Here is a 24,008-nt window from a genome sequence, read left to right as displayed (position 1 = left end):
AAATATTAAGGATGGTGACGGAGCTTGCTTCACGTTTGCAACGAGTTGCCCTAGTGTTGTACTACCCAGTTGATGACTTTCGCCTGGACTCGCCGATAGTTCTTCAACATGAAACTCTTAGATTTTGATCTCCGAGTTTCGTATACCTGCTTGAAAATAATGAGGGATTTTAATCCCCTTAACTTAGATTTTATTTTATTTTATTTATTTATTTTTTATTTTTTTCTACGGTTTTAAAATAAAAGCTGCGCACCTGAAAGGGGGCTATATTTTAATGGTTGTCTGTTTGACGCTCTCGTTCTCGTCCACGCGATTTCCTGTTTTTAACTTGAATACAGTGATTCTTATTCATTAATATGGAATTGGATTTTATGTTGCATTCTCAGGGATAAACCTTTAGATAAATGCAACCATTTTTAATTCTGTATGTATATATATATCAAAGCGGTTAATTTAATGTAAAAACAGTAGTCACAGCATATCAGTTTTCGATAGAACCAGGTGAGTGTTAATTGCAAATAGGTGTTTTCGAATTGAAGTATTAGAGAGAGAAAGAAAAATCAACGCTTTGTTCCCTGTATTATATATAGTGTGTACGTGTGTGTATATATATATATATACATACATACATACATATAAACTGTGTGTATGTATGCATACACACATATATATATAGATATATACACATATACCCACGTATACATAGTTTATAAGCTCTGCAACCAGAGAGGATGATTATCATATAATATCCTGACAAACTCATGTATGTATATATATATATACACACACACACATATACATGGTTTATTAGCTCTGCAACCAGAGAGGATGATTATTATATAATATCCTGACACGTTATAGATAAACCTGAATGTTATAAAAGATCAGTTTCAGATTGTAGCTTTATTATCTCACGGAGACGGTTTTTAATTCACTTACCTACAATAAACTTGAAATTGTTATTTTTAACCATATAGTGGCTAAGGAGTCACTATAAACTTAGTCAATTTTATGTATCTAATAAGTTTTGAAAAAAAAATAATGGTATTTTCCATTATAAAGTGAAATCCGGCAGACTTCGTTTGAATGCATCCTAGTCATTTTTATGTATCTAATAAATTTTGAAAAAAAAAAAAAAATCTGGTATTTTCCATTATAATGTGAAATCCGGCAGATTTCGTTTGCATGCATCCTAGTCTCAACACTACATCATGGAGCTACATGTAAGTTAATCACACCTCCATCACATGGAGGGGAAGAGGTGAGGCTCCAACAGATGATTACAGTCAGGTACAGTATTAGCTTAAATATCAGAGAGTGAATCAGATATTCCGAATGCAGTGTTCTTCATTTTCAAAATTCACATAATTTCCTGGAGCATATTCATTATTCCAGAAATTATGAAATGGCTTGCCATTTTAAAATAAAAGAATTGCTTTATGTTGCTTTTCATGATTAAACTTTCAAAATGAGTATTTTCATAGCTGCCACTTTTTACTCAAATGCCTTCACAAAATCATCATGTAGCCATTTATTTTATCCAGCTCAGCTGTTACTCTATTATAAAAAGTTAGTCAATTACTAATGCCGACCCTTTACAAAGCCTTACAGTATCATAGTTTTATCTACCCATTCATGAATTTTATTTTTTACCAATTTTTCTAGTACTTTTACCACCATGTCTGAGATACTGATTGGTCTATAATTTGCTACTGCAGTCTTAGAACCCCACTTATACAAGGGAATTCTTTTACTCTCTTGCCACTCTACCAGAACTTTGACTTGAAGAGCCTAGTCAAAGGCATTGACAGTTCCCTTGCACATTCTCGCAAAACCCTACCTGATATCCCATCTAATCCCACAGCTGTATTTATGTTGAAATTCTGCAATATCCTAACAACCTCCAATTCATCCACCTCTGTTCCCAGTGTTAAAGCAGTAATAGGGTGTTATACCCTTGCAAAGTGGTCACTCAGTAACTCAACTATTTTATCCTCTTCTATCACCTCATGACCATCATGATTCGTTAATGACATATCTTCAATAGTCAATCTTCTTCTTCTTCTTTGCCACATAACGAAAGAACTCTTTGGGATTTCCTTCGTTCTGCTCAGCTAGATTCTTCTTATAATCTGATTTTGCCTTCCTTGCTATGTTGGTTATCTCTTGCCTGAGCCTTGCACTCTTCATGCGTTTTGCCACCCTCCAGAGCATTTTATTTTTCTGCAGCTCATGCTTAATGATATTACTCATTAATTATATAATTTCATAGCTGTCACTTTTTTACTGAAAAATAAAAAGATTGTGGATATCAGTTTATTTTAAAGTTTCCATAAGGAACAAACACTGCTCGTGTGGTAGAGTGAGAGAGGATATGTTATTCCACATTGCTCAAGTGTTTAGTGATGTTTTGAGTATTGTTTAAATAACATGAGTAATTTTATTATGTAGAAGATTATTTTATATATGACCTTGCCATCCTTAAATTTTTATTATTATTATTATTATTATTTTTTTTTATTATTATTGTTGTGGGCAAACCAGTAGGTTGGGAAATTATGATAGTGTTTCTCCCTCTCTAAAACATATGAAGAACATCCCTTTCCCAATCTGCTAACTGAGTGGATATCAATATACTGGTCACAGATTCAATCTCACTGGCTTGCATGAATGTAAATGTCCTTAGGTGAGAGACTAGTCTCATTTCCTAGTGCAAGACCATGTATAATCTTGCTTATTGGAGTCTTGAAGCAGCTCAAAAAAGGTTGCATGTTTGTTCCTTAGTGTTCTGAATAATCCTATTCTCTCCATGGTGCTATTGTGTTACAACTGTATTTTTTTATTATGGGGATTGCAGATAGGTGTTTTCGAATTGAAATATGTGGAGATAGAGATATAGACTGGAAGGAAGATCACATGGCAGGAAGGAAATAGAATTTATACACTTGCTAAGACTTAATTACTTAAGGCAGCATGTGATTGTAAGAGGACTAGGGGTGGGAGGGTATTGGACCTGGTCATAGGATCAGAAGAACAATCTATAACCAAGGTGACATTACCTCCAATTTGAAAGTGACCATGCAGTCTTGACTTGGAAGATTGTAAAACATGAGAAATATTCTATCAAGAAGGGGTATTTGTGGAACTAAGAGGCAGGCAACTCATTGAGTTGCCTCAGTGTAGCACTACCAAATGGGTCAGGTGTTGCACTATCCAGGTATTTGCTTATGCTTGGACTCGCCGAACTTTATATAGTTTCTTATTTGGCTATGAAACAATATGGAATGTAATATTCCTTAACTTAAATAAGTTCATGTCGCCAAATTGAAGCCTTTGGCTCTTCATATACTTAATAATATTATATTATTTTGTAATTAACAAACATATTTACACGTTACATATATATACATTAAAATAAAGTATATGAAATTCAAAACAAAATTTTTATTTTAAATTTATCAATTCATATTATAGTTATGTGCAATACCATGCAAATATTATATTATACTTTCTCTATCATAATTTATAACTTTTTTCCAAATTCTTTGGTCAGCTTCATCATAATGTCTACATTTGTGCTGATGTTGAAAACCTGCTACTGCTCTTTCATAATCAACATCATATGTTTTTTGAATTTTTTGTGGTCCATTTATAAAAATCCATAAATTTGGATGGCTTGTGCTGCTGCCAAAGCTCAATTGCAATTTTCGATAACAGGTTTCCTCAAAATTATTTGTCTTATTGTTCTTTGGTACACAGACCAAACGTTTGAGGGAAAAATCTGTGGAGCCCTGGTTCTATTATTCCTTAGACGGCCTATGTATGTGTTCGTAAACCATTCTAAAATTGGTTCAAATTCATTGGATAAAGGATTCTCAAGTTCAGAAATAGTGTAAATAATATCTTATTCTGGAACGAAAGCAAATGAGGTGATCATTTTTGAATTTAAAGCGAATTGCGCATCAGAATTGTATCTGGTTAAAAGTTTGCATGAAGCTAAATGGTTACGAAGATTTTATACGAGATGAAAAAGCAACCATTTATGTTAGCTTGTGGAAATACTCTACATAAAGCTTGATGAATGGCAATTTCATAATCAATATTTATATTTTCGGGATCAAGTAATGGCCACATTTCATGTATCATATAAAATAATTTTGCGTATGTTTCAAGAGTGTTATTAGGTAGTAAACAGTGCAAAACGGGGAAAACAGGACCTCCATCCTTTCTAGCCAAAATAACAAAAATTTGAGCAAAAAGGGGGGACGAAAGTAAAAATGTGGCATTCACAAATAATTCATTCATGCATGCTTTGGCTCCACATTGCATAACTTTCACAACCAAAAATTAATATTGTCATTATGATATAAACGAAAATATTAACTAGCTGACTCATTTTTTGCATGGGAAATTTCAGTATAACTTTTATACAATTTCGTAATTCTACACAATAAAAATAAACTTAATTATAAGCGAGATTTTTCAAATTTTTGTTTATACCGTTCTTTTAACTCATTTCTCAAAAAAAATATTTAAATTTACCCAATAGAATTGCATATTTGATCTATTATTTTATCACCCAGATGTCCGGCACCCACTTTGCCATCACCCAGTTGACCGTGTCCCGTAGTCCCTACTCCCATATAAATTAAAGATGCCAAGAAATTATATTCTTGGTTTCATCCTTTATAAATATTGGTGCAAGCAAACAGTTTGATATTATTTTTTTTTTTTTTGTAATCCCATGAGAAATTCAGTGTTCCAAAAGCCAGTGGCAACAGGAATGAACAGATGAAGAGAAAGAAAAAAAATTCTGTGACTTTTGAGTTAAATTGTGAAAACATGTTCATTATCTACCTCGTATACCCGCATGGTATACCAGCTTGGGTCGTACTTGAAGCGGCTAAAGAATTGTCAGTGCCCTTGACCATTTTGTTTAATTTAAGTCTTGGGTCTGGGTTAGTCCCGAGGGGGTGGAAAGAAGGGAAAATGGTTCCACTGCATAAAGGAGGTTCCAAGACTGCTGTTGCAAATTACCGACCGGTCAGCATATCAGGAGTCGTTATCAAGGTCTTGGAGAAAGTAGTCGAGAGAAAAATACAGGAATGGATAGATGAAAATGGGATACTGTATGGGGGACAGCACGGTTTTGTAAAGGGTAGATCATGCCTCAGTAACTTGCTCATGTTTTATAACACAGTGACTGCTGAACTGGATAAGGGTAATGGGTTTATAGTGATACTGCTGGACCTTGCTAAGGCCTTTGACAGGATACCACATGTAATTCTAATCAGTAAACTGCAGCATATGGGGATAGCTATAGGGTTGGTGAGATGGATAGGAGGGTGGTTGATGGAGAGATATTGGAGAGTAGTTTATTCAGGAGTAGAGTCCAAAAGATGGCCAGTGACTAGTGGTGTGCCGCAGGGTTCTGTTCTTGGACCACTACTTTTCAATTTGTTCATTAACGATATAGGAAAGGACTGAGAGGAAGTGTTCACTTGTTTGCTGATGATGCAAAGTTGGGTAGAGCAATTGTGAGTGCACAGGATGTCAGAATTTTGCAGAATGATTTGGATAGTTTGGAGGACAGGGCTAGGGAAAATGGATGTCATTTTAATGTGGCAAAGTGTAAGGTTATGCATTTTGGAGTGAAAGGATTAACAGCAGTATACCACATTGGTGGAACTACTCCAGGAGATTTACGAGGCCAGGGATTTGGGAGTGTTGGTGGATAGGGAGTTGAAGTTTAGGGGGCACATTGCAAAAGTGGCTAAATCAGCTCATCAAATCACTTGGCTGCTGAAAAATACTTTAACAAGTAGGGACAAACAAGTTATTGTTCCTCTGTATTGAGCCTTGATAAGACCCCATCTTGACTATTGTGCCTAGATTTGTGTGCCAGGGTTTCTTCTTGATGGGGAGGAGGTGGAGAGGATCCAGAGGTGAGTGACCAAGATGATAGCAGGTCTATGGAATGAACCTTATGAGAACAGGTTGAAGATTTGTGGGTTGCAGAAATTTGTTGATAGGCGGAAAAGGGGTGTATGATTGAGACATTCAAATTACTGAAGGGTTTCTATAAGATTGATTCAGAGGATATTTTTGAGAACAAGACTGGTGGTGGGAGGACTAGGCAAGAGTGTGGTTAGCAAGGGTGTTAGAGCTAGGTTTTTTACTTGGAGAGTGGTAAATGAGTGGAATAAGCTGCCAGAGTCTGTTGTGGGTGCTATGACTGTGAATGAGTTCAAAGCAAAGTATGATAGATAACCGTGTGAATGTTGAATAGTTGTTCTTGACATGTTTAGCCCCCCCCCTCTCGATGAGTCTAAGGACTCCTTGGAGTTGCCCGTAATAATAATTTATTTCAGAGCGATTTGTATTTGTGACAAACATATGATCTGTACAAAGACAGCTGATCTGTACAAAGACAGCTGTTCAGTTCATTCTTTTTTGCCTTTAACACAGAAAAGAGAAAAGTGAAATTTTTGATTGCTGAGGAAGTAATTTGTAGTATGTTTTTATTGAAAAAAGAAAATGACTGTTTTTTGTGAGAAAGAAAAGAATAGTTTAAAGAAGTTGATATTATGTAAGTTTTGTTGATTTATGTAGTGTCAAGGCAAAAACAGGTGACTAATGGTGTGCTCCAAGGTTCAGTGCTAGCACTATTCATGTTTAATTTGTACATAAATGATATTGGAAATAACCTTAAAGGAAATATTCAGTTATTTGCTGATGATGCGAAATTAGGTAGAGTAATAGTTAATCAAGGCAATGGGGAGAGCTTGTAGAACGATTTAATAGGATGTATATTTATAAATGTTTAAATATATTAGTATGGGCAAAAGTTAATGGGTGTTAGTTTAATGTCGAGAAATGTAAAGTCATGCATTTTGGGATAAATAAATTACAAACCATGCATCACATAGATGGCACTGTACTTCAGGAAGTAGATGAAGCAAGAGATTTAGGGGTGGTGTAAGGAGAGTTAAAGTTTAGAGGACATATTGCTAAGGTAGTCCATAAGATTACTTGGCTATTGAAGAATACATTAACAAGTAGATATAAGGAAGTTGTTATTCCTCTTTATAAGGCCTTGATACGCCTACATCTGGATTACTGTGCTCAAGTCTGGTCCCCTGGGTTTCCTGAGGATGAGGAAGCAGTGGAGAGGATTCAGAGGTGAATGATCAAGATGTTGCGCTGCCTGTAGAATGTTCTCTATGAGGATAGATTGAAGGTGTATGGATTGCAGAAGTTGGTTGATAGGAGACTAAGGGACCAGAACAAGGAGTCATCTCTGGAAATTGAATAAAGGTGTGGTTAGCAGGAGTGTAAGGACTAGATTTTTTGCTTGGAGAGTTGTGAATGAGTGGAATGGGTTGCCAGAGTCAGTTGTGAGTGTTTTTCTGTTAAAATGTTTAAGAAGAGGTATGATAGATTGTATGGAAAGATTGTGTCTCCTGTGATGAGTCTTCTGATTCCATGGAAGTGCCCGTATAATAATAACTTTCATGGTTGAGCTTATATAAAAAATAAAACTTTTCTGGGTGTAGTTAATGGGTGGTATGTTATTTGTAATTCTGTTATTCTCAAGGATTCTTTTAATCTTTTACAAATTTCTGAATTGCAAAGAAGACATGTTTATGAAATAAGCAGATACATTGTGAATGACCTACTGCAGCTTGCACTGTGCCTATTTTAATACTATGTAAATTAGTTCAATGTTAATGACTTATCATGAGAATTATAAATTGCTCACAATTTTTTGTTGCTTTTCCATTTTCCCAACTTTCAGGGGATCATTCTTTCTTCTACTGTGCATTGAAAACGTTTTGTCTCTGTTCCATAAGATTTTCTCATTGACTGAGATATTTCTTCCTCCGATTTCCCCTATCTCTTTACCAGATGGAGATACCTGCTAAGAGCAGTCTACCTACTTCTGCAACATATGTACTGTTTCCACATCTTCCCAAAACTCAAATGACCATATCTATTTTTAAAATAATTATAATACCAGAGGCAAACTCGCTTAAAATTTTATTAGCGTAAAATTTTTGCATAAGTATCATAGGCATTGTCAGCAAGAACACAAATGGCAATTGAACTTTAGCCGACAATTCTAAAAAGCACCACCTAAGTAACTAATGTAAGATAACTAAAAAGGTCAGTAAATTTCCTTATTTAAAAATAAAATAAATAAAAATTAAACTGTATATATTTAGAAAAAATAAAGTTAGGAAAGACTAGAGCTGATTTAAAAATATCATCTCCCACAAAGGGGATGGATGTAGACCATCGGATCTGTTTAATTTAGGAGAGTGAAGTAAAGTTTCATGTTTCTTTATAAAGCCGCTCCATGAGGAACCAACTTTTATGAAGAACTGGTCATGTTCCATTGAACTCTGTCTAGTGTTGATGGCATGTTCTGCCAGTTGACTGTTCATGCTCAAGGTATTTAATATAAGATTTGTGTTCTTCTAGCTGAATAAAAGCAGATCTTCCTGTTTGTCCATATCTATGTTCAGTGCCCTTATGTTTTTTGTGTAATATACGTGTCATAATAATTGACTTAAATCTTTCATAAAATCAAGTTTTCCTCTAACAACAGTTGACCCTACTGTCACATGGAAATGAGTGCAGTTCATTCATCATGATTACTGTATCTCCACAGCAAGAAAACAACTCTTCCTCACTTCCTAGAGGTCCATGGAGAAAACCTATTCTCACTCCCTTGTGCAGTTTTCAAGGATGGCATCTTGACCTTTCTTCTTGTTCAATGTTTTTGAAACATATTCTTGGTCTCTGTCTAGTAACTACATCCGAAAAACATATGTATCTCATTCATATCACTCCCTCTTATCTGTCAGTTGCATATTATATTTCAATTATCCTATTAGCTGATGGTCCACAATCCTGATATCTTTGTTGTTGCCTTTCTACCTCTTAAAATATTTCTTTATTCCTTCAAAATCCTGATGACTAGATTAGTGAACAAAAGTCCAGAAGTGGTATGAGTAGGATTTTAGAGTACATCCTGAACTTTGTTGTCCTAATGAACTATCCTCAGCTTTATGTAATCTGCAAGTAGCTAAATATTATACTGCAGTCCATTTATAGTATGGTTGATGTAAAAGTCGAATAGTAATGGGGGGGAGGGATCCCAATGCTGAACCTCCACTTGTAACTTTTTTCCTTTTTGTTACTTCATGTGAATTCGAAACATGAAAGGATGTAAATGTTTCCACTATAACAACAGTTTAGTACTTCAGTTAGGCTAAAGTATGATTTGGTTCTTTGTCCTAAACATCCATTACAGTATAATTTCACTTGTCAACTTGATTGGATTGGAAATGTTACTATTCAGCCACTTGGCCTGGGCAGTTCTTGATACTGTCCTCTCCCATTTAATATCATGAGATTGTTGATTGATACATTTCATTATTATCCATTTGATGCATCTTTAATATCTTGCAAAATCCACAAAAATTAGTGTATTCATTCTCTGAACTATTTTCCATTTATTGTAAAATGATCACCAAAACAAGACCATCTTTTAACAAAACCAGTGGACTTGTATAAATATTACCTTTATCTCTCAGTTTTGTATGAGCCTTTACTGAAATTTCCTAAAAATTAGTCTGTAGTCATAGTCATCAAATTACTGATATGTACCCAAAGGGCAGTGTGTGCACAAGATATTATATGATAGTGCTACTTCAGAAGGATACATCATTACTAACTTCTTATCGATTGTTTTCCACCAAATTCTCTTTTCTGTCAGGATTCCATTGTCGTGTCTTATATTTTTGTCTTTTGAGGCACTTTTTACAGTATCTACACCTAGATCAGATCTTGTTCTTTTTCTGGGTCATTTTCTTGCTCTCCTGATAAAAAGTTTTGCTAAATGAGCATATACCACCTGAGATTAGCTCGACTCACACTTTCCTCCATTCTTTGATCAAGTGTTATTTAGATCTCAGATCCATAAGTTAACATTGATTTGAATATTCATTTTGTATACAGCTAGTTTAGTGTTTAGAATAATTTCTCTTTTATTCCATATAAATTTATTCAGTTGACTTCCTATCACACCAGCTTTTCTAATTCTTTTGTCTATTTCCATTCACTTAATTTTTCATCTTCACTAAAAATTGTACCTAAATAACAGAAATATTTTACTTCTCCATTTAAGACAGTTTTACTTTCAATATTATTTTCAGAGACCTTGTCTTTTTATTTTTGATTTTCATACAAAATTTATTTACAAAAGTTATTCACTTTAGTTTAAGAATCCTGCAGACTTGTAATGGATTCTGCAGATTCTGTATAATCATCTGGAGAATCCTGCAGATGATGATGATAATAATAATAATAAGAAGAGGAGGCCTGTGTAGCTCAGTGGAAGTGGCGCTTGCGTCCTCTGCGTTTGGTCGCTTGAAGTCAGACTTAAGTTCAAGTCTAGTCGCCGACTGGAGGAACTTTTTCTAAGCCTTTCTTCGACCAATTCCCGAGTTAGTCGATCTCTGGCACAGGCAAGTGGGTTTTTCCTCCCGGAAACTTGTGTTTTTTATCCCGTAAACTCAAGAAAATCGACCGTAGTACTCACGTTATTTCAGACAGTAACATTTCTTGTCAGGGTTAGGTACCAAGAGATAGCAGCACTTGTTTGCCAGACTCTTCATCGGTGGCTGCTATAATTAGTGATAGACACGTGCCAGCTATCTCTGATTGGCTACCGGTGGAGATTGAACTGCCCACTCAGTCTCCAAAAGCTAGATAGGGTATAAAGGCCTCGCCTACTCCCTATAAGGGAATAAAAGGTGTTAGCTGATTTATGATGATTTTTATAATAATCTGCAGGATTCTCCAGATGATTATGCAGAATCCATTACAAGTCTGCAGGATTCTTAAACTAAAGTGAATAACTCTTGTAAATAAGGCCTATCTTATACTATACTAATGCTATAGAGGACAGGATAATTAAAAAAAAATATTTTTAAGTGATTTGTCAGGGAAACATTGACATAGTTAACAAGATGATTGATTTAGAGATTTACAAATTAGTGGCAGTGACCAGTTGTAGCATATTTTTGTTAGGATTGTAGTCAGTAAGAGTGTTGTTAATCATTTTGATTGCTCTCTATTGAACTACATCTTGGATTTTTTAAAGATAATTTTGAGCCTCTCCAGTCATGGAAGCAGTGTTCCTTCCTTGCTGGGTAGATTGTGCATTATACAGTGTAAGCTGTTGAGGGAAACTGGTAATCTACTATTGTAAGAAGAAACCCAGTTTTTTGGATGTCATGTTTATGCCAGAACAGTTTGTAGCTATTGTCACTCAAAGAAGGGAGATGTTCTTGATTGAGAATCTGTGGAAGATTAGTGCAAAGTTACGGATGTAGCCAGTATCATTACTGTTCAGAAAGAAGAGAATTTCAAGAAGATAATTGTTATTCCTTAGCACAATTCATAAAATGTCAAATATCCAGTTCATCATTTTGTTGCTATCTGAAATGTAGTGAGGTGGTGGAATATTAAGATTCTTAATATTCCACTTCATTTTTAAGTATTTAATAGTCTGAATATTAATTCAGAATATTAATTACTTAATATATTAAATACATTTCTTCACTTCAAATCCTCTCAGTCCTCCCTCCCCATCCTTTCATGGTAGATAATTGTGATAATTTGGATTTATGACCAAAGCAAATAAGGCTCTGAGACCAATGCATTATTGTAAATTGTGTTCTTCTATAGGCCAGTTCTCCTATTTTCTGGATAAAAACCAGTTTCCAGGAGGAAAAAGCCCTGCCACCTCTTTAAGATTTTTTCTTTCAGTTGAAAATCCCTTATAAAGTTTATTGCTTCCTAAATGAGATTCAATCAGGTCTTTTTCAGTCAGGATTGCAAAGTGTTTTGCTCAAACATTTCAGTAAATTTTATGTACTGAAATGTTAAATGTACAGCAAATTGTATTGAAATTTTATTCTTGTTTTCATCCTTTACCAAAGTGTGAATAAATGACATCTTTATGGCTGGTTGTGATCCAGAGAGAATATTTCTATTTTATTTCTATCACTGCAGTTGCCTCCTCATTCTGATTTTTCGATTCCTACTATATGCACACTTACCTTTTTTTATTCCTTATGCATCTGTTTCCCACCTCTTTATACTTTTTCCATAATTTCTTCCTTTGTAACTTGAAATCCCTGGTCATCAATTTCACCTCGAATCTATTTTTTCTTTTCACTTTAGTATATAATATGGTACTGCTGTTAACAGATATTTTTTAACTACTCCCATGCACAACTGATTCCTCTTCATATTCTTCCATTTTTGTCATTGCTTTAAGCTAGCTTATGAATATCTCATAATTCCATAAATTTCTTTATTAAAATGTACTGTCAAAATTAAGATATGTGATTTATTCTTACCATTTGGGTTTAAGGATGAACAAGTAATATTCTCTGGTGATGTGACCAAATACAAAATTTCACTTGATGCTTAAGTTTTGTCCTTCAAGAATGTCTGAAATTCTTATTATCATACGTTTCCTCTTTTCAGTCTATATATTACCCTAGTTGATATTCTTCATAATGATACTGCTTTATGCTTGATAAACAAACTTGCCTATATATTTCACACTTATTTCTTCTATTTTCTCTAGCCTAGCAATACTCCCACTGATATCTTCCATTCCTTATACCTTATACTCTGAGTGCCACTGTGTTATTTTCATTCTATTTTCCATCTTGAGTGAACATACTGTTGTATCACATTTTTCCTATTGGGTCAGAAATTAAATTATAGTTTGCATGCAATTATATTCTTGTTTTCATCATTTTTCCAAGCAGAAGCAAACAATTCTGGAATTTTTCAGAGGGTACACGAGGATCAGGGGTATTGAATTTGATCATCTCATCTTCTCCTTCATGTAGCTTCCTCAGTGAGAGGGTGCAGCACCATGTCCTTCCAGTTCTCTCTGTTGGTGGCTTTCCTTTTTGTTTCTGCATAGCCATGTGATCCAGTCCATGATCTTATATCTTCAAGCCATGTCCTTTGTTTTTTGCCTCTTGATCCTTTTCCCATAATTTTTCCTTCTAAAACTGTTAATATCCTCTGTCCTGCTGAACCTCTCAGTACATGTCCTGCATCTCATCTTTCTCTGGATCATTTCCTATAATAAAGATCTCTTGTGTTCTCATTCTCTATAGGACATCTGCATTTGTCACATGTTCTGTCCATGGGATTTTCAGAGCTCTCCTATAGCGCCACATTTCAAAGGCCATTATCTGTTGCCTTACTCTCTTGAATATCCAGATCTCACTTCCATATGTGAAAATTGGCCACGCTAATGTTTTTATCATTCTTTTCTTTGTCTCGATACTCGCAGAACTTCTTAGCAGATCTTTATTTTCCAGAATGCATCTTTAGCTATGGCTGTTCTTATTTTTATTTCTTTATCTTGCTTTCCATCTGCAGTAAAGTAGGTGCCTAAATATTGATATTCTGTTGTATGTTCAATTTTCATATTGTTTATGAATATTTCTGGCTTGGATCTGCTTTCTTTTGAGATTTTCATAAATTTGGTCTTTTTTTGCATTTATATCTAATCCAAATTCTTTACTTTCAATTAGTAGCTGCAGTCATTTGATTAATTTGTTTCTGTTTTCTGCTATTAGAATGGTATCATCAGCATATCTAAGATTGTTGTATTTTATACCATTGATACTAATTCCTATTTTTTGTTTTTCAATCTTTTTCATCACTGTCTCACTATAGATATTAAATAGATTTGGTGAAAGGATTCATCCTTGTCTAACTCCTTTTTATTTTCACTACAGAAGTCTCATCGTTAAACAGCTGCATTTTCTGTTTGGTGCAAATCATTTTTATAATCTTAAGTACATGATCTTCTATGTCTAATTTATCTAATATATTGAACATTTTATTATGTTTTACCCAGTCACAAGCCTTCTGAAAGTCTATGAAGCATATGTAAATGTTCCTATTTCTTTCAAGTGATCTTTCTATTAGTATTTTTAGTTCCAGGATAGCATTAATGGTTCCCATTCCTCTTCTGAAGACTTTCTGTTGTTCACTCATTTCACCACTTAAGGCTCTTTCAATTTGTTTGTTAACAATGGTTAAAATAATTTTAGATGCATGGGATATTAGGCGTGCAGTTCTGTAATCCTTGCGATTTTGTGCATTATTTAATTGGTATGCAGATAGATGTTGTAAAAACTTCAGATAATTGTATTGCTTTATAGATGTCCTGAATGGATTCCACTAAATAGCTGTTATTATTGCCAGTCAAAACTTTCAGCAGCTCAGCTGGAATATTATCACACCCAGGAGATTTATTATTAGGAAGATTCTTAATTACGTGTTCTACCTCCTTTCTTGTGGGTAGAGTGGTATCTGTTGTTAGATTTAACTTAAGGTGTCGTGAATCATCTAACATGTTACCATTATCATCATCATCATAGAGCTCTGATAAGTACTCCATCCATCTTCCATTTATCTTTTCCTTATCAATAAGTATGTTTCCATCTTTGTCCTTGATGTCATTAGACTGTGTACGTTTTGCTTTTCCATTAAGTTCTTTCACTTTCAGGAATGCTTCTCTGGTTTTGTTCCTATTTTGTAGTTCTTCTGTCTCAGTGCACTGCCTATTTATCCAGTTTTCTTTCAGTCTTTTACATAACTGTTTGATTATTTTATCCAAAGTTTTATATCTCAACCTTTCTTCTTCATTTGCTCCTCTTTTTCATGTTCTTCTTTCATCAATAAGGTTGATTACCTCTTGAGTTATCCATGGTTTTTTCTTTCTTCTTGTTTATTGATGTGGTTTTTAGCAGATGTCATGATAGCTGCTTGTAGTCTATTCTACTGAAAGGGTTCATTTTCGTTTTGCAACTGCAGACAGCAGTTCTGAAATATTTTCATTAAATTTTGATTTTACTATCGGATTTTGTGCCATTTGCAGATCCCATTTTAGGGGTTGACTTCTTTTAAATTTTATTGTTTTCAGGCAAATATTCATCTTCATTGTGATCAGATCCATAGTCAGCACTTGGCGTCACCTTTGAGTTTTGTATTCCATTGAAGTAACGTTTACTGACTACAATATAGTCTAATTGATTTTTGTATCATCCATCCGAACTTTCCCATGTGTATCATGCTGTTGGTTTTTGCTCAAAATAAGTGTTAGTTATAATGAGACTGTGCTTGTTACAGAAATCAATTTGTCCTCCCTCATTCCGAATTCCAAGTCCAGATGGACCCCACGTGTGTAGATGTTCTCTCTGATCCAGCTTTTGCATTTCAATGCACAGAGACCGCAGATATGAGAGTTCTGAGAAAGATTAGGGGCATGAACAGATGGCATCAATGACAATATCATATTAAAAACGAGGATATTAGGAAAGAACTTGACATTGTCATCATCCAGGAATGCGTTAGCAGAGCTAATCTCAGGTGGTATGGTAACTTAAATAGAATGGGAGAGGAAAGATTAGCAAAACAAGTGTTCTCTGCCAGGTTGGCAGGAAAAAGATCCAGAGGAAGACCAAGATATTGGTGGATTGATACAGTAAAAAGTGCCTTAGAAGATAGAAATATAAGATCTGATAATGTGGAATCTTGACAGGTAACAGACTGATTTGGAGGAAAATTGTAGATAGGAAGTTAGTAATGATATAATTTTTTGTGTAGTACTATCATATCTTGTACACCCTTTGAGGGTATATATCAGGAATTTGATGATGATCTTCCACCAGTTGGTGAGAGTGACCATGAGGTGATCACTTGCAGGGTGACCAGTCATTTGAGGACATCTGTTAGAAAGGAATATATGTGGAATTATAAGGCTGGTAATTGCGAAAAGCTCAGGAAATAGCTTGTGGCAATAAATTGGAAAGAGTAACTGGATGGTAATGATATCACTGCTGCCTGGGTCCTACTCAAAAACTATTTGGTGGAGGCAATATCAGATTGTATTCCAAAGGTCAAGGGGGTAAATGGAGCAGGTGTGAAATGGATGAATCAACAGAAAAATACTCTTTGTTGGCCAACATGGATTTGTTATGCAATCTGGAAGAAGATATTATGCAGGAAGCACAAGAAAATGAGTGTTTATAACAATCAATTGCATGAAAAGTACAAAGAGCAGATGACTTGCTTGATAAAGGTGGCAGAAGTGTAGTATGAGTAGCAGTTAGCTAATCCAGCTAAAAAAAAAAAGAAAAAAAAAAGTCCTATATAATTTTTTTGATATGTGTCCATAGAAGAAAGAATGATTATGGAAGGATGGCATTGATTTGTGAAAATGGAGGAGTGATAACTGCTGGAGAGAATATAGTTGAGGTATTTCATTATTGTGAATGTTGACATCATGCAGAACTTGATTGCAGTGGGAAAGGAGGAGAAGGAACTGTTAGTAAGTGAGCAGGAAGTATATGAGGAATTGAATAAACTTGATGTAAATAAGGCTGTAGAACTTGATGCTATTTCACCCCATATTTTGAGGAAATGTTCTGGAGAGTTAACAACAGCTTTTATACATTTTTTTAACATGTATGTTGCACTGGCCCACTTTTCAGAGGAGTGGAAAGAGGGTGAAATTGTTCCAGGGAGGTGATAAGACTAGGGCTTGAATTATAGACTAGTCTTTGTGTTTGGAGTTGAGGTTAGTTAGGACCAAGATTCAGAATTGGGTTGATAACAGAAAAATACTCTTTGGTGGCCAGCATGGATTTGTTAAAGGAAGATTGTATTTTAGTAGTGACAAATGCATTGGATAAGGCTGTTGCATATACAGTGGTGTATTTAGATTTTGGAAAGATCTTTGATAAATTGCCACATGACAAGCAGGTAATTAAATTAGTACCGATGGGGCTGAACAATAGATTAATTTGCTGGATTCGAGATTGGCTGTCTGACAGATATCAACAAGTTGTCTATGGAGGAGATATCCCAGAAGAGGAAAGTTACTAGTGGTATACCCCAAAGGTCTGTTTTGGGTCCATTGTTGTTTAATTTTCATGTAAATGATATTGGGAGAGGTCTGAATGGTGATATACAGTTGTTTGCAGATGATACAAAGTTAGGGAGAGCTATCAGGAGTGGAACGGATGCTGTGGCTTTGCACCAGGATTTGAATACACTGGCCAAATGGGTAAATGACTGGGGATGTCAATTCAATGTTGCAAAATGTAAGGTTTTGAAATTTGGGAAGCAGAGATGGGATGTAGAGTACACAATCAGTGAAAATATCTTGGAAGAGATAGAGACGATAGAGATCTAGGAGTGATTGTGGACAAGGACCTAAAATTTACTGAGAAGTGTTGCTAAAATCGTGAGGACAGCATAGCGGATAATGGGAATGATTCAGAGTGCACTGACTTGTAGAAGAAAGGATGTTATGGTTTCCTTGTATAAGGCTTTGATCAGACCCCATATGGATTACTGTGCAGATTTGGTCACCTGGTTTTCAAAAAGATGAAGATGTATTTGAAAAGGTCGAGAGACTATTGACTAAGGTGGTTTCTGGAATGGTGAGACAGATCGGCAAAATGCAGTTTGCAAAATTTGGTGGATAGGAGGAGGGGAGGGGATATGATTGAGACATATAAGCTTTTAAGAGGTTATTACCATATTAATGTTGGAGAGGTTTTGCATAGAATGAGTGAAGATAGAAAGAGAACAAGAGGCTGTATAAGAAGAGTGTGAGCAAGGGGGTGAGGAGCAGGTTTTTTGCATGGAGAGTGGCGAGCGATTGGAATGCATTGCCCGAGAGTGTGGTGAGTGCAGAGACAGTGAACATATTTAAGGCACAGTATGATAAACTGTGTGTGTAACAGTGGACCTCCCATGATAAGTTTTTAACTCCGTGGAGGTTTTTTATAGTTGTAATAATAATAATTTCATCTCTTGGTGAGAAGAAGCTCACAGGACTCCCATTACATATATTAAAGGCATCTCTAAAAGTGTGACAAAAATTATGAGAAAATATAAACTCGTTGCTATCTACAAACCCATCAATCAAATTCATAATTTGCTACCTTCTCCAAAAGACAAACTCTCACCAATGATGCTACCTGGTGTATACCAAGTACTGTGTTCGTGTAACTTGTCTTACTATGGACAAACAGGAAGATCTATAAATAAACGTATCTCTGAACATCAAACATATCATCTGGCGCCTTGCACACCATTGAATCGAAAATGCTGACCACAGGATCCAGTGGCGAAATGCCAAGTTATTACATAGATCCACATATAAACATGAACAGTTATATAAAGAAAGTGCTGAAGCCTTACTTCACAGACCTAATTAACCAAAATGACTGTCTCACTATTCCAAAAGTGTGGGAAATTGTTATCCTCAATTGTATTCAATAATTTATCTCCTATATTTTAATTTAAGTAATTATAATTTCAGCACCCAGTTGGTTTTAATCCATGAACATACAACTGTATACCTAGAGAGATTTTAATTTAACCATAGTCTGCGCGGTTAGCCTAGTGGCTTTGCACTTCGCAATGCCTAGGGAAAGAGTGTCCGAGGTTCGATTCCCGTTGCCGACATGAGGAGCTTAAGGATCTTCCTCAGTCATAGCCAAGTTAGCCGGTCTTGGGCATGGACAGCAGGGTTTCCCCCCCCCCCCCAAGTTTATCTGGGGTTTTTCATCCCACAAGCAGGCAAACTGACCCCGTGAATACACGGATTTACAGCCATAAATACTTAACCCCATATGATGGGACTCAACTCGCCCCAATAGGGACGGAAGAGAAAAGGGAGGGAACTCCATACGAATAAATAAATAAAAAATTTAAGCATGCACACTGTTATATTTAATGAATTTTCTGTCGGCTGCACGATTGTTAATATTTAATGAATTATCCTATATAGGCTGCGCCATTGTTATTTATAATGTGTATTATAAATAATATTTCATTTACTAACAATTATTTTTATTTTTGACTCCGAGTGTCCCTATATGTTATTATATTTGCACAAAGAGTTCACTCCAATTGGTGCAATGACTTTAACTCACTCTTTCAGAATCCAACTAATCATTGACTCAACACCAAGTACAAAATAAACACATTTAATAAAACTTAAAACAATATATATACACTTCTAGTAAAAAATACATAACTACAACTACAGATTAAATGGATCCAAGGCCTTATTTAAAAAATACAAACTTACTCTTAAGACAAAACACTTTTTCTTTCACAATCAAAAAAAATGTTCATAGTCTTATTCTCTTCCTGTTAAGGCTCTTTCCAGAAGTTACAAGGTTCTGTACTTCATTTTTTTTTAGGATCCCTTTAAAATTCTTTTTTACTGCCTCACATAAAACAAAATCAAGTTCCTTCCTACTTGAATATATCTTGGCCAGTTTATAAAAACTTAGTTTCAAGATTTCCCTTTTCTTTACTTATTCCTTTTTGAAACATATTATTTCCACTATTCCTTTTTCGGAATACAATATGAAATTTCCTTTTGACTGCCGCACACAAAAAAATCAAGTTCCTCCCAACTTGAATATTCCTCGGCCAGTTTATAAAAACTTAGTTTCAAGATTTCCTTTTTCTTTACTTATTCCTTCTTGAAACATATTATTTCCACTATTCCCTTTTCGGAATACAATATAAAATTTCCTTTAACTGCCGCACACAAAAAATCAAGTTCCTCCCAACTTGAATATTCCTCGGCCAGTGTATAAAAACTTAGTTTCAAGATTTCCTTTTTCTTCTGTACTTATTCTTTCTTGAAACATATTATTTCCACTATTCCTTTTACGGAATACTATATAAAATTTCCTTTTAACTGCCGCACACAAAAAATTATCGAGTTCCTTCTAACTTGAATATTTACCGGCCAAAACTTACAGTTTCAAGATTTCCTTTTTATTCTTTACTTATTCCTGCTTGAAACCTATTATTTTCACTATTCCCTTTTCGGAATACATTATGAAATTTCCTTCTGACTGCTGCACAAAAAAATCAAGTTCCTCCCAACTTGAATATTCCTCGGCCAGTGTTCTAAAAAACTTTCCGAACGCTCTCTTGTTTACCACTGTAACTTGGATACGCAACGCTTTTCTTTTCAGCTGTCAATCAAACATCAAGTTCACTCCGGGAGCATGCGCACTTCAACAACGTCAGAAACTACGCATTGTAAAAATATGGCTGACTCGCTGTATCCACCAGCGCTGAAGAAAGTCTTTCATAAACACAAAATTCAACATTTAAAAAATACAACAAACTTTCTTATAAATAATACAAATAATCAATTAAGTAAGTACTTCAATATTTTTACTTCTTTACATATTACTTCTAACATAATATTTTCATAACGAGCACATCACAAGTGCAGACACTGCGTGTATGAAAACAAAAACTAACAAGCAAAATTAATACGTAAAAATATTCAGAATTTTTAATATGATTATTTTTACATCAGTTTCATTTTTCTGTGAAAAAAAATTTTTTTTTAAAAAAAAATTTTTTATATTTAACCTACGTCTAAACAAACTTTTAATATTTATTTCTAAATCGTTATATTTTAAGATCTAATCTAATTATCTAATCATTATGTATATCTTCTGAATCACTAGTTTCAGAATCATCTGACACTAGAGATAATTCTGAACTTTCTTCTTCCAAATTAGTATACTTAAAAATTTCATTTTTATACCTTTCAAACACTTCATTTAAACTACTTGAATGATGTCCTAAATCTATAGAATCATCACTATCAGAATCAGTTTCTACAGGTTTTTGAGATTCTAAAAGTTTCTGGGATTCCTTATCCTTACTAACTAAATTTGAGGTATCTTTAACTTCCCTTTTCTTATTTAATCCTATATTTATCACCCTATGAAATTCCGCTATACTTTCATCAATATTAGAATCAATTTGATTATCATTATTCCTACATTGTACATCATCTGAAATGTGTGTCTTGGGAATTCTAAAATTTCTTGTATTTTGGTTCACTTTACCAAAGTTTAATTTTTTCTTTCGCTGCATATTTGAATTATGAATATTAGATCTATTCCCTTTCCTATCATTTAACTTTGAATAAGATTCACAATTAGTATTAGGAAAACTACATTCATCCTTCAATATTTTATTCATATTATCACCTAAAGTAACTAAATTTTTATTTCCCAAAAAGTACCTTTTTAATCTATCAGAATGTACATTTAAAATTTTACTAGGATTATTGACATCTTGAATTCTAAAATTCACAGGAGAAAAATTGTCTAAAATTCTAAATGGACCTAAGGCTTTCTTTCCTAATTTCCCAACTCTTTTAATACTAGATTTATCATCTAACAATACCAAATCACCTGGTACAAAAGATTTATATTTTCTAAAGCGATTTATATATTGTCTAGTTTTCTGAGCACTTAATTTACTTATCTCACCTACTAGTCTATGAGTAGTGGAAAACTTATCTATTACTAATTCTAAATATTCATTTATATCACTGTATCCTGTATTTGGAATAACTGAAACAAGTTCATTAGGAAAAACTGGATCAAAACCATATAATGCAAAAGATGGTTTTTCCTTGATAGCAGAATGAAAAGCAGACCTACATGCAAATAATGTTTGAGAGATATGTGTATCCCAATCATTCATTTTGGTGTTTGCCAACTTTGAAAGTATTTGCTTTATGTTTCTATTTAGTCTTTCACACATACCATTACATTGCGGATGATAAGGTGTTGTAAAAATCTTCTTAACATTAAGCAATTTACATAACTGTAATAATAGTTCAGATGTGAAATTTGCTCCTTGATCTGAAAGTAAGGTCTGAGGAGTTCCATATCTACAAACTATCATATTCAAAAACTTTCTTGCAATAGTTTTTGCAGATTGGTCTTTCATTGATACTGCTTCAGGAAATCTAGTTAGCATGTCTATGATTACTAGAATATACCTATTTCCTTTTTTAGTAATTGGTAGAGGACCTACTACATCAATAGCAACAGCTTGAAATGGTCTAGTTGGAATTGGAAATGGTTGTAAAGGAGCTTTTCCTCTAAAAGGGGATCTTATTTGGCACTTATGGCATGACTTGACATACGTGAGTATATCACTCTTCATACCTTTCCAGATGTAACGATCCTTTATTCTTTCCAAAGTTCTAGAAAACCCTTGGTGTCCTGCTAAGTCAGAATCATGGAAAGTATACATAATCCAAGGAATCATTTCAGTTGGTGCCAATATTTTCACCTTCAACTTTCCATCTTCCATTTGTCTAGATAAGAGTAACCCATCTTTATCTAAATACAAGTTTTCCAGATTCAAAAATGTATCTAGTTGAGTTTCCTCTTTCAATACTGCCTCATAAATAGTTTTTAGTATGAGATCATCCTTCTGAGCTTGGATAATCTTATCCTTTTCCCAAATTTGTATACTAGGATCCTTATTCTTTAGAGTTTCAATATTAAATACTTGATCACTATCACTAGTATCTAGAAAAACTTCAGGAGACTGCTTTAATTTTCCACTGTCACCTGATTTCCTATCCAAACAGCATTCTATTCCACACAATGATACTGTATTATCAACAAAATTACATACAAACCCATGACGTTTCAGAAAATCAATTCCAAATATTATTTGTACATTTGGATTTGAAGATTCTGGAAGAACAATTAATGAATGAGAAACTTTCAATGGAAAACAAGGAATTGAAATAAAGACATTGATTTGCTTATAAGCTGAAATTTCAGATTCAAATATTCCTTTTAACTTAATTGGATTGCTTAAAACTGAAATACATTTGGAATTAGAGATTTAATTTTGTTAAATAAGCTATAAGAAATGAGTGAAATGTGTGCACCTGTGTCAAGTAAGATATCACAAGGTACATCTTCAATAAATCCTTGTAATACTGTTAAAGGATTACTTTCATTAGCATAAGGAGCTAATGCTACATCAAACTTTCCTTTATGGTTAGAGCTGTCTTTGGCTTTACCCATGTTTAGTGAATAGTTTGACATTTCTGTCCTTGCCAGTATAATATTGGAATAATAACTAATTCCAGATTTACTTTTATTCTCTGATTTCTTATTTTGAAAACAAGATCTATCTCTAACATAACAATCTTTAGCAAAATGACCCTGTTTATTGCATCTAAAACATTTTGGAATGTATCTTCTATGAGATGCTTTATTCCTGTTAATGCTATCAGATTTACAAGAAAAAGATTGATTATCTGTAAGATTTTTTGATATTGTTAAATCCGACATCATCTTAAACAGAAGTTCTTGTCCTTGTACTATGGGTCTCTGTTGTCTTTCTATTTCTTCACTCAGAAATGTTTTCAGTTCCTCATATTTTTCCAAATCATGTAATTTTACCCTGGAATCAGATTCTGGAATATCTTTAGTAAAATTCACAGAAGTTTCCTTAGACTTTTTCTTTTTATTTTCAGCTTTACTTTTTTGAAGCTTTTCTTCTCTCATTTTATCTGTACCCACAATGCTAGAAGAATGAGTTTGATTATGCTGAAAAGAATTTACTTGCTTATTGCTTGAGGAATGAAAAATATCTCTTAATCTTTCTTCCTTTTCTTTAACAAGCTGAAAACATTGTTCAAGATTTCTAACTTTTTTCTTATACGCTGTTTCTTTTAAATTATCCTTGAGGCCAAGCCTAAATTGATTAAAGAGCAACCATTCTAAAGAGGATTTCTCTTCAGATGAAATATTAAATCCATGAGCAATGGTCCACAATCTATGATAATATTCAGAAACAGATTCCTTATTACCTTGGATACACTGTTGAATCTTCCAAATGTTAGGCCCTAATTCTCTTACATTTGAAAATTCTGATATTAGCAAACTTTTAAAGGTTGCATAATTGTCAGTATCTCGTAGTAAAGGAGATGTGTTTAAGAATGTTTTTGCTTTTCCCAACAATTTATTACGAAGTATAATTAACAAGTGAAAATCTGACCAATTTCC

General features: G+C 34.1%; 1 protein-coding gene across 6 annotated transcripts in view; it reads left to right on the top strand.

The window, feature by feature from the left end:
- The first annotated feature begins 284 nt into the window (after window positions 1-284).
- Window positions 285-24,008, top strand: part of LOC150103864 (large proline-rich protein BAG6) — a 401,723-nt gene continuing 377,999 nt past the window's right edge. For all 6 annotated transcript variants that reach the window (XM_090396569.1, XM_090396571.1, XM_090396573.1 and 3 more), the window contains exon 1: window positions 285-501. The gene's annotated coding sequence lies outside the window, so the exon portion shown is untranslated. The remainder of the gene's footprint in view (window positions 502-24,008) is intronic.

This window comes from Typopeltis vanoorti, chromosome 8 (assembly GCF_054136105.1).
Source record: "Typopeltis vanoorti isolate ZY-2024b chromosome 8, IOZ_Tvanoo_1.0, whole genome shotgun sequence".
Lineage (NCBI taxonomy): Eukaryota > Metazoa > Arthropoda > Arachnida > Uropygi > Thelyphonidae > Typopeltis > Typopeltis vanoorti.
Note: the sequence above shows the minus strand (reverse complement) of the source record. Positions and strands in the feature narration are given on the sequence as shown.